A 13,004-nucleotide genomic window follows, 5' to 3' on the forward strand; every position below is an offset into this window, starting at 1 on the left:
ATATATATATATATATATATATATATATATATATATATATTCACCCTAATACCCTCCATAGGAAAGTAAAATATGTAAATTTTACGATTCTTTTGCATTTTTTTTTTTTTTGTGATATATCTCTTGTTCAATTTTCATTCAAGAATTAAAAACAACAAAAAAGTTGATTGTATTTAAAAGGAAGAAATGTTTTAAATCAAAAATAAAATAAAAAGAGAGTTCATAAGGTATTGCTAATTTGAAAACAAAAAATTATAAAAAAAAAAAAAAACCATCTTAAATTTTTGTTGATGCAAATAAAATAAAAAGAGAGTTCATAAGGTATTGCTAATTTGAAAACAAAAAAATATAAATAAAAAAAACCATCTTAAATTTTTGTTGATGCATTCAACTTCAGTCTCATGGTTTACGAAGGTTTTGTAGAATCCATCATTTGCGATCTGCTATAGACATATGGACGAATCCATATTTCATACCTAAACAATGAACCAGTGTCATGACCTCATAACACAAACTATCATCCAAATCAGGAATTTCTTTGATAGCATCCCACATGCCATCAAACAGTTTAACACCTACAAAATCATGTGCACCAATCCAAGTATTTTTAACAAATGAATGAATACAAGTATATATATACAACTTCTATTATAAATGGGCTCACATTAGGCCTAAGGTACAAAACAAAATATTAATGGGCTCACATTTTTTTTGTATCATGATCAATGATATATATGAATAAGACAGGTAAATTGGTCGGGAGTTAGACAGGCCTTGAGCCATGCATTCATACTTACGGATATGAATGTAACATTTTTAATGGGTCCAGAACATACGCTGTCTAACATAATAACATACACTTTAAAAATATGATGAAACTATGAAGTCGAAACAAAATATTAATGGGCTCACATTAGGCCCACGAACAAAATTATTTTTGCTAACAAAAAAAATAGGGTTTATGGTCTTCACTCTCCAGTATAAAAAGGGAAATTACCCTATCCAAAGGGAAACACGAGAAAGAAGGAAAAGAGTAAAAAAAAAATAGGAGATCTTAGGCTTTTGGAGCAGATGGAGGTGCTGAGTAACTGTAGGTTAGCAACGACGACGGCTAAAAACAAACGAGGAAGAACGTACGTGGAAGGCGGCGGCTAGTGTGGAGATGGAGAACAAATGAGGGAGGAAAATAAATCACATATATATATATATAATACCCGCCATAGGAAAGTAAAATATGTAAATTTTATGATTTTTGCATTTTTTTCGTGATATATCTCTTGTTCAGCTTTCATTCAATAATTTAAAACAATAAAAAATTGATTATTTTAAATCAAAAATAAAATAAAAAGAGAGCTCATAAGGTATTGCTAATTTGAAAAAGAAAACCATCTTCAATTTTTGTTGATGCATTCAACTTTAGTCTCATGTTTTACGGAGGTTTTTTAGAATTCATCCCTTGCGATTTGCTATAGACATATGAACGAATCCATATTTCATACCTAAACTATGAACCAGTGTCATGGCCTCATAACACAAACCATCATCCAAATTAGGAATTTCTTTGATAACATCCCACATGCCTATCATACAGTTTAACACCTACAAAATCATGTGCATCAAATCAAGTATTTTTTAACAAATGAATGAATACAAGTATATATATACAACTTCGATTAATAAATAAAAACAAATTTATAAATGGGCTCACATTAGGCCTAAGGTACAAAACAAAATATGAATGGGCTCACATTTTTTTTTGTATCATGGTCAATGATATATATGAATAAGACAAGTAAATTGGTCGGGAGTTTGACATGCCTTGAGCCATGCATTCATACTTACGGATATGAATGTAACATTTTTATGGGTCCGTAACATACGCTTCCTAACATAATAACATACACTTTAAAGATATGATGAAACTATGAAGTAGAAACAACATATTAATGGGCTCACATTAGGCCCACGAACACCCTCATTATGATTTCTCTCCACTTGATGCTCTCTCCAGGAAACGTCTAAGCGACGACGCAGAGGTAAGGAGCCAATGATTACTCTAACTGACGAGCCAACGACAAGGGTCTGAAATGCTGAGGATACCAAATGGTTTAAAACACGTGATCAGTGTAAGATAGAACCAACTCGATTTGCTGACCGAGAACTGCTGGGTAGGTTGCCATGCTAACTGATTTTGATGAGTTGGTGCACAACATGGGGTTTGGTACTTTTGCTGAGAAGGCATGGGACTTACATGAGCAGCTTGCACGCGAGTTTTTAGCTACTGTCCATGTGGAAATGTTTGATTATTCTGATTCTTCAGCGGAGCAGTGTTCCATCAGCTTTTTCTTGCGCAAGCAACACTTTACCATCTCCATGTTAGATTTGTGCGACATCTTTGGGTTCCCTCATCACATGCACTGCAAGATGGAGAAGCTCGATAGGAAAACCGATGTCTGGCAACTGATTGGGGCTGGGAACTTGTAGGTTGTCCATTTTACAGGTTTCTTTAATATGGCTGACGGAGAAAATAAGAACCATGAAGTAGAACAACTCGGGAGAATTCCAAATATCCAAATGGAACCGTTGTTGGGAGAAATGCAGCGGTTGTTGAGGGTTGAGATGAATGTCGTCTATAAAAGATTGGACGAAGTTCAAGCAGAAGCACAACAATGGCAACCACAAAATTTGCCTAATCAACCGAGGGGAGTAGGAGAACAGTTAAGACTACCAAGAGATGAAGGATCTGACAAATACTACAGTCGTAGTGGAAACTCATCTCAAGGAGGCCAAAGGATACATAGACGTGTGCGAGAAGGCAGACAAAGAAACAATGACGACATTGGAGGAATGAAGTTTAAAATCCCACCATCCATTGGGAAGAACGATCCAGATGTCTACTTGGACTAGGAGAAGAAGGTAGAAAAAGTTTTCAATTTTCAGCACTATTCCGAGAACAATAAGGTGTGAATGGCGGCTATTGAGTTTAGTGAGTATGCGCTTAGCTGGTGGGATCAGTTGGTGACTTCACAAAGACGTAATAGCGAATATTCGGTTAAGACTTGGGCTGAGATGAAGGCTATCATAAGGAGAAGGTTCGTTCCTGGCCATTACCATCGCGATCTGCATCAAAAGCTAAGGAGACTGACTCATGGAAGTCGAAGTGTGGAGGATTACTATCAAGAGATGGAGATTCTTTTGATAAGAGCTGATGTGGTTGAGGACCGAGAGGCGAATATGGCTAGATTCATGAGTGAGTTGAACCGAGATGTCCAGGATAGGCTTGAGATGGAGCATTATGTGGAGATTGAAGAGATGTTACATAAAGCAATCTTGGTGGAAAAGCAACTCAAGAGAAAAAGTTCTACGCAGATAACTTATGGTGTTGGTTCATTTAACCCAAAAACAAGTTACCAGAAGGAAGAAAAGTCAGTTGCTCTTCCAAAGGCTGAAGCGAAGCCAATTTTTGCCAATCAAGTTACCAAGGACAAAGCTGAGGCTACCAGAATCGAGATCGTGATGTGACGTGTTATAAGTGTCATGGGAGAGGACACTATGCACATGAGTGCTCCAATAGAAGAACCATGATTCTCTTGGATAATGGAGAGTTCGAATCAGCAAATGAAGAGGTGGTTTCTGATTCACTAGAAGAATTTGAAGAAATTCCATCAAAAGGCGAGATATTGGTGGCAAGGAGATCACTTAGTGTTCAAACTGCGATTGTGGAACATGAGCAAAGGGAGAATCTATTTCATACAAGGTGCCATGTCCGAGATAAGGTATGTTGTCTCATAATTGATGGCGGGTTGTACTAATGTGGCGAGTGAAACAATGTTTATGAAGCTTGGGCTGACTACGGAGAAGTACCCAAAGCCACGTAAGCTACAATGGCTTAATGATGATGGTGAAATGAAGGTTAGTATCCAATTAAAGGTTCCTATTGTCATTGGGAAATATGAGGATGATGTTTTGTGTGATGTTCTACCTATGGAGGCTAGTCATATTCTTCTAGGAAGACCATGACAATATGATCGGAGAACAAGCCATGATGGTTTCACCAACCGTTATTTTTTTGAGTTCAAAGGCAAGAAAATCATCTTAGTTTCATTGACACCTCATGAATTTTATCAAGATCAGTTGATTCTCAAGCAAAGGAAGGAAACAAGCACCATGAGCGACCCCACAAACACAATTCACCAAAAAGAGAGCGAGGGTTTGAGAAAAACCAAGTCAAAGGGCTGTGAGAGAAAACCCGTGAGGCATTCAAATTTCTTTGTGAGAAAAGGAGAGGTTAAGAGAGCTTTATTTTCAAAGCAGCATTTCATTATGTTTGTTTACAAAGAAACTCTCATGAGTTTTTCTGATCTTGCACCGGTTTTTCTGATTTTGCAGGATTTTAAGGACGTACTCCTAGAGGACAATCCAAAAGGCTTACCACCTATCTCTGGTATTGAACACCAAATAGAATTTGTTCCCGGTGCATCACTTCCAAACCGACCAGCTTACAGGACTAACCCCGTCGAGACATTGGAGCTTCAAAGGGAAGTTAATGAACTCGTGGAGAAGGGACATCAAAGAGAGCATGAGCCCATGTGCGGTCCTAGTCCTACTTGTGCCCAAAACGAATGGAAGTTGGCACATGTGTGTGGATTGTAGAGCCATCAACAACATCATGATCCATGAGAAAGCAAGAATAAACATCGAGGAGAAGACAAAGCAGTATGAAAACAAGCCAACAAAAAAGGCGCAAGATGGTATTTAAACCTAGAGACCAAGTGTGGGTTCACTTAAGGAAAGAACGGTTTCCACCTGAAAGGAAGTCAAAACTCATGCCTAGAATTGATAGACCCTTTGAGATCAAAAGAAAGATCAATGACAATGACTACCAAATTGATCATCAAGGTTACTACAATGTGAGGTCAAGCTTTAATGTTTCTGATTTAGTTCCTTTTGTGGCAGATGATCCTGATTTGAGGTCAAATCCTTTTCAAGAGGAGGGGGATGATGTGATCATAGATGGAACTTTTAGTTGAGCCTAAACCTGATGAACCATTGCTTGTACCAGAGGAGCTTGTACCTGAGGAACCATTGCTTGTACCTGAAGGACCAATGACTAGAGCAAAAGCTAATCTGCTAAGGAATGTACTAAATGGGCCTATTAAAGAGTTTATGGCCAAAGAGAGCATGAGAAATTATATTGGGGATGATGTCTATCAAGTCCAGCCCACTTTAAGTCTAATTCAAGTCCAAGAAATACCAAAATAATCACTTTATTTTGTGGCCAAAGAAGAGTGACGAAAATAGAGATACATGCACCTTGGAGGAAGAGATACATGCACCAAGAGTTGATAGTGAATTATCAAACGCATCTCTGCCCCAGCTATAATAGGGTCACAACCTACAATAGCGTTTTTTTATGTGCTACACACTATAAAATAATGAATTGCTATATATATAAATATATATATATTAGTAATTCAATTAATTATATGCTACAAATCTATTTGTTAAAAGCATGTGTCATTCTATAGATCATTAAACGATACATAACTGTAATTTTACAAAGTAGTTCATCATATAAAACCATATGTTTAAACATAGTCGCACAAAACATCATAAGTACTGCAATTGAGATGGACTAACGAAGGAGCTACTGCATTGGTTTGCTCTTTCTCGCCCTCCAAGAACATAGGGTCTCATTCCAAGCAATTCCCACTGCCTTCTCCATATCCTGCTTTCCCCTATACGTAATTCAGTATACAAGCATTGAAGAATGTCAAGTTCTTGGTTGTGGCTTTAGTTACCCCTGCATGATCCAATTCATCTTCTTTTCATACATAATAATATTTAAAAAAAGAAGAGGATGCTAAACTGATCCATGTAAATAATATAACCAAAGAACAATGTCACAGAACATAGTGAAAGCTTAAAATCCTATCAATGGATCATGTGAAGTTAAGAGATAAACCAAACCTGTTTCTTGCTCAAATCCTTTTGTTGTACTCTAGCTGAAGGAGTAAACTGGAGCATTAGAAAACCATCTTTTGACAACTTGAAAGCTCCAAACTGTAAAAAAAAAAAAAAAATAGAAATCAATCTCAAACGATGATTACACATCTTTGGGATAGAGACGTAAAGACTTACATCTTAACATGTTAACTGCTTGTCTCAATGTCTCCTCCTGCATCAAGTAAGAAATCTCACATCTTGATTTTGGAACTAGTGAATCGCAAGTTATAATTGTCAAAGCAATGACTAGCTAATACTAAACTCTTCCGGAGTTCAGCCGCCTTTGGCTTGCTTTATACGGCCACTCGTCCCCGTTTCTTCAGCTCGAGCTGATCCATGATTTTTTAAAGTCAAGATGTGACAAACTACTGAAATTTGTTAAATTTATTATAATACTAATATCAAATGAAATATATCTGACAGGAATCAGCTTACAGAACGCCAAACAATGCTAAGAAACAAGCCAAGCCAATAATGAGGCAATTCGTCGAACACTTGGAGGGCATGAAAGCATCATCAGTTTACATAACATAAATCACTTCAAAATTTCTAACCCAGGAGAAAACAAAACATATTGATGCAAGCTAAATGGCTAACATGATAATTGACATAAGTGGAGATTAAAAAGAAAAAAAAAGGCACCTGATTAATTATAGTCTCCATGAGACATACGAATAGAACAACACTTGCGTCTTTAGTTCTTTTCCAAGTCTCCAGTTTCTGAACAACACTTTGCGAACCCAACACGCTTCAGCCTCACAACCAATAAATGCTACATCGAAGAACCCAACCTTCTCAACTCGCATCTGTCTTCAAAATTAGCCAATCCTAATTAGTATTCAACCCTAATTTCATGAAGTAGTAAAGATTCTCAAGAGTATCTGCTTTGTGACACATCATAGATCTAGCGTTTTATCACCATAAGAGGGACTTTTAGACAACATGAGAAGGCAAAAAAAAATTGTCGAAGAAATCAGATCTTGAAGAAGAAGAAATCTGATTAATCAAGCGGCACATAATTAGAGAGTAAGAGTGAAGAAAAGCTTGTTTCATGGGATGAAGAATCTGAAGAGGAATATAGCGAGAATTAGAAAAGCAAAGAGATGAGTATTGGAGAAAAAAGAAAAAATAAAAGATATAAAAGGTTTTGCTATGAACAAAAAAGAAAAAACTGTTTGGTGGTAAATGATTTTTAAAAAATTTCGGCTAAGTGTTGAGCGGTAAGCGAAAAATTTGCTAAGACCTTCCCTATCAACAGGTTCACAGGGGATTCTAAGAGAGCCCGTTATATAAGAGACTGAAACTTGGTTTAAAGGGCACTACGTGTCGGCATATTGTTGGGCGAAAGAAAAATACAAAAGGGATAAAAAAAAGTTGGGAAAGCTCGATTTTTTCTTTTTTCCTCTCTCTCTCTTCTCGTTTGCGATTGAATCCCCGAAACGTGAAAAATTTGGAATCAGAAGCTTGAAGGTTTCAAATCGAAGGAGCTGGAATCAGAGGAAGGGTTTGGATTCGAAGGGTAATTCACTTTTTTCGAAAACCCTAATTTTTAGTTTCTCTATATACAACAATGTGTATTTGTATCTTCGCTCTTTTGCTTAGCACTAAGTTAGAGTTTGATAGATTTAAGTTTTGGAAGTGTAATTAGCTTTGAAGGCTCTTGTGAAGGTGTTGTGTTTTGGTCAAATTCCAAATTTGTGAAGAGTTGATCCAGGCTCCTGATTCTTGTTCTTGATTTTGTTTCTTGAAAAGATCAACTGACACTAATTTGAATCATATGTGATCTTTGTGAGCTAATAAGAAACATTGTGTGTGTTTTTTTCTTGAATCAAGTTATTACCTGGTGAGAGCTGGGGAATCTGATTACGAAAGCTTGGGGATCATCAACACAAACCCGGTGGCCAAAACATCGGTTGATAAAGGATTATCAGATAAAGGTAAGAAGCAGACTGTGAGAGCTGTGTTACAGTTAAAGGCAATGGGAGCTTGTGATCGAAACTGTTGGCTTTGGCCTTCCATTACACAAAGAGCTTATCAGGCTGCTGAAATCATTGCCTCCATCAATGGGATTAGTCGCAGGTAATCATTGCCTCCATCAATGGGATTAGTCGCAGTTTTAGTTCTTTGATTTGTAGTTTACTTCGCATCTACGATTAACGGTTTTTGCGTCTATTGGTTTTCGAAATATGTAGTTCAAGTTGTTAAGAAGAGGCTATAGCATAAGAGTCCTAATGTTCAACTACTTGTTCTTACAGTATATGATGTTTGTAGTCAATTTTTGGTTACTCGGCCGGTTTATTTTGTGCATTGTTTTTGACTCTCTCCTTAACTCTCTATGTGTATTCTTCTGTTAATAGCTTTTGGAGACGTTAGTGAAGAACTGTGGAGATTATTTGCACCATCAAGTTGCAGAGAAAAACTTGTTAGGGGAATTGGTCAAGATTGTTAAAAAGAAGGTACTTCTTGTTCTGTGTTTCTATGTGTGTGTGTTTTTCCATAGTGGTGAATTGTTGATTGTTCGTATTGCTGATGATTTTGGACTTTATAGACGGATATGCAAGTTAGAGATAAGATACTGGTCAAAACTTGAAATGTAATTGATATAACTTTGGTAGACATATATAATGTTCAGTCATCATTTGTTGTAAGTTTTGAAGTATTATATATTGGTAGCAACTAGCAAGTCTTGTATTTGTTGCCACCACTCTTTCTGGCCCAGTGCTAAAATGTGAAAGTTGAGTGTTTATAGTTGTGGAATCATGTTGCTCGGTGCTTTTCGATGAGCCTAGATGTTTTTTTTTGTGCGACTTTTCCCCGATCTCAGTTTCTCTCTGTTATTTGTAGATTGGTGAAGGATGCTTTGATGGTCGGTCAGTGATGCTTTGATGGTCGATCAGTGACGTATCGTTTCTTATCTTTACCCTGCTCACTTTCTCATATGGTGTGTTGTTTTTTTTTCATCATAAAGCTGTTTATATTATGTTTTGTATGTTTGAAAATTAATTAAATGCATTATTTTCTAATTTTATAAAATCTTAAATGTTTACACATTTATACCACTTATATTCTATTTAAAATTTTTAAATTTCAAAAAACAATATTTTCAAAAATAAGAGACCCAAAATAAGAACTTACCATTGGAGGAGAAAATATTAACTATGAGATCAAGGGTTCTTATTTTCAAAACAGTACACAATTAATTCATAAAAAATTCAAACAGTGTTTAAGAGACTCCAATTATCATACTACTGATAATCTTGCTCTAAGTTTTCGCCGCCATGAGGGATTTTAGCTTTCCATTCTCCTATTATAAGACTTTGCGTTTCTAAAATGCTATAATACAGTTGCACATTTCTGAATATTATCTTTCATAGCACTTGCAAAATTCGAGCTATCTTGTTCTGCTATCAATGGCAACTTTTTTTGTAGTGTCTTTAATGTTTTAGTCTTCAAGAATAATTAGTACTTGGCTTTGTTACCAAGTTTTCTTTTCCTTTATAAACTCATGTAAGAGTAATGAAATAATAAATCCAACTTTTTATCAAAACCTTTTCTTTTCTTTGAGAGTGATTCTCTTATGTTCTTTGTGAATAAAATCGATTGCTTGGTGTGATTCCAACAATCAAAATTGATTGCTTGGTGTGATTCCAACAATCAAAACCGACTACTTGGTGTGATTCCAATAGTCAAAACCCCAATCTCCTTGGTGCGAGGCTGAGAGATCCGATCTTTTTGGTGCGAGGCTGAAATATCAAACCGGTATATCAAGAGTCTTTCCGCAACTCTTTTGTGACCATTCGTTCCACCATCCTTATTCTTGAGGCTTCATCGTCTTTAGGATCTAGGTGTATCTATCTACCAACTTGAGGGTGTCGAATCCTTGGGAGGATCATATCAATACTACTTAATTAAACCAACCCAAACCACAACTCATCATTAAACCAGCAATAACCATTTTACACAGCGGAAACATACAAATGAGACCAAACCACTATATCTTTAATGCAATAACATTCCTAATCATTCTATCCAACAACCTAACATAACACTAACCAAGGTTCTAACATCATAAACATACATAACCAACATCACAAAAACGAGACCCTAGATCATCCTCCTCCTCATCGCCTTGATTCCACGATCACACTTTGCCTTTACCTGCACCGCAAACACAAATTGAGATGCATGAGTATTTAATAAACACTCAGTAAGGCAATCCTCCCATCTATTGGGCTATACACAAAAGCAATAAGATCCCTACATACCACAAACAACAAACAATATAAACAAACTAAACAATATACAAAGCAACACGTCATCGTCGTAACTGAAGAAGGGTGTCGACCGACACCTCCACATGTTGTCGATCGACACTCGCAAAAATTATCGAGCCGTCCTCGCGTTGGTGTCGACCAACACCCCAACTGGTGTCGATCGACACTGATGCCGAGCATCAATTTCCTTCGATCAGAAACTCCGAATCTCGCCTCCAATCTCTTCCAATCCGCTCCCCGCATTCCTAGAAGCGAAACCCAGCCGCAACAATCACAAAAAAACCATGGAAAGCATAAAGAAACAATCACATAAGCACCAAATCACAGAAAACAAAAGATCTTAGCTTAGATAACCATGGTCATGCACTCACCTCTTTTGCTGGAAGATTCTGTCCAAAATGATGAATCCAACACTATAGAAAGCTTCTCCTTCGTTCCTAGCACAAGATCTCCACTCCTCAGAGACAGATCTCACCAAACAAGCCTTGAATCTCAAAAATCCCCCAAGAACACTCTCTCTTCTCTCTTTTCTTTCTAACTTTTCTCCGTAGCGGCTAAAAGTGTTAATCCCCGAAACCCCCAGGTCGATTTCTCCCTTAGAAATCTCGGTTTGGGATCCACTTAAACCAAACCGTGCCAAAACGACGATTTAAAATGATTTCATCAAACCAGAAATCGTTGGTGTCGACCGACATCACCCTTGGTGTCGATCGACACCCATCCCAAAAATCCATTAATTGGTTCGCGGATGTTACAGATATATTTTTAGAGGAGAAAATACGTTGGAGCAAAACTCATCTCGGTGTGTCCAAAAAATATTGTGTTCTGTATGTGTTCACTTTTAATAATAACGCGGAAATTAATAGTTAAAGGTGACTTGATTCGAGAACAGGTGAAAACGAACACAAACAAATGATCGTCTTTTAAAATTTGAAAGCCTTAAGTCAAACAAAAAAATTCTATATTTCGTATGTATGTAAAATTTCTCTATTTCGTATGTATGTAAAATTTCAACTATTTGAGCTCCTTTGTGATATACGCTATCGCCTGATATTCTGCTTTTTCTAAAGACATACTCACAATCTTTTTTTCTTGGTTTTCCAAGATATTGGATAAGAACCAATATGTATGAAGTAGCCAAAACTGACCGCCTAGTGAGTGGGCAGCTTTTTGTAGTCCCTGGTAGAATGCCCATTAGCTTTATGCAGTTTGTAGTACGACTACGCGTTATCGTCCCAAATCCATTTATTGCTCGGGAGGACTCCAATTTTTGAGGGGCGCGAAAAAGGTGGTTTTGATGGCGAGTTCCTAGGGGAACTCTTTTACGGAGACTTATCCACAGCGAATGTCCCCATCCTGGATTTCGCCATCAGGAAAGGTAACTTCTTGGGGACTGCTTCGAATCGCGTCTTAGAAGCAGCCTTGAATTTCTGGGTGGCGGCAGCCTTTTCCTCTTTTGCGACTATCCAGTTTGAAGCTCTATGTAGTGTGTCCTAGATGGTGGGGAACTAATTGACAGCTAGTTCTTCTCAGAAGCGGTATTCATGCCACATACCATTCTTCAAGGCTGACAGGACAGTTGAGTTCGACACCCCGGGATTTGGACTTGGATTTCCTTTAAACTTTGTGATATAAGAGCAGATTGATTCTCCTGCCGCTTTACCTAGGTTCCAAAGCTGGGCGTTGGTCACCGCTGTTTTGATCAAGCTCGTATACTGTTTCATGAAAGAAGTTGACAGCTCCAGAAAACTATCAATCGAGCCTGCTGCTAAAGATGTGAACCATAGTAAGGCTGGTACATAGAGGGTTTCTGCAAACAGCTTGCAGTAACCGACATCTTCCTCGTAAGGCTCGAAGTTTACTCGACTTGCCTTGAGCAAGAAGGTTTTAAGATGTGTTATCGGATCTCCTTTACCTTCGTAGCTCGTAAACTTAACCTTTCGCGTATCTATTACGCGAACTCTTGCTATCACAACCAAAAAAAAAGTGTTTGCTTTGACTTCTCAATCACCCATGAAATGTTTCGTGCCGAAATGGTTGCGCTATGCACACTGGATTGCATAGGCCGGATCTTATTCTGCATTCTATGTATTTTGGGATAAGATGCGATCCCCAGAGCCACGCTTTCCCGGAGGACGCCTCCTCCCACTCGGGATAGAGTTTGGACAGTAACAGGCGGAAGTGTAGCCGCCATGGCTCCTACCGGGGTAAGATTTTCACTTGCGGGTGGAGCAGTGGTTTGTGGAACACTCGGGAGCAAAGTTTCGGTCTCAGGTGTTGTCTGCCCTGGTGGGAACTCTACCACAAGCTAAGCTTCTGCTAGACTGTGAGACGACTGGTCGACGTTTGAGCTGGTGCTTGCTACGCGGTAAATTATGGGACGAACCCACCAAAGTCCAAAGTGCGTCGCATGCATGGTATGCTCTAATGAAAAGAGATCCATTCTGTCAGCGTACGCATTGTGTGAGATGACAATTCGGTCATCGAATCAGAAATTGCCTCCAAGCAAGAGGTAACATGCCCTTGAATCTGTTGAAGCGGTCAGCCAGAGCGAAATTTGCCGTCTGTTGACGATCCAATTTTTTCGATAAATTGACATCTTGAGAGACTAATTAATAGAGTTGTGAAAAATATCTATTTCTATATTAATTTCTATGATTTCATCTTCTATTTTTTTCTTATGAAAAAAAAAACAAATCATGGAAATAAAGGCATCTAAAATAA

The 13,004-nt window shown here is 37.7% G+C and overlaps 1 long non-coding RNA gene across 5 annotated transcripts; it reads right to left on the reverse strand.

Moving 5' to 3' along the window:
- Positions 5,501-7,248, reverse strand: LOC104750306. 5 transcript variants are annotated; one of them, XR_761582.1, is made up of 4 exons: positions 6,649-7,248; positions 6,142-6,335; positions 5,971-6,063; positions 5,501-5,803 (listed from the first exon to the last, which is right to left on the reverse strand). It is a non-coding gene; the product is annotated as an uncharacterized LOC104750306 (long non-coding RNA). The 5 variants fall into 5 exon arrangements; XR_761581.1 differs by having other exon boundaries at positions 6,142-6,500; XR_761580.1 differs by having other exon boundaries at positions 6,442-7,248.

The sequence above is a fragment of the Camelina sativa genome, chromosome 16, assembly GCF_000633955.1.
Source record: "Camelina sativa cultivar DH55 chromosome 16, Cs, whole genome shotgun sequence".
NCBI classification, from domain to species: Eukaryota; Viridiplantae; Streptophyta; class Magnoliopsida; order Brassicales; family Brassicaceae; genus Camelina; species Camelina sativa.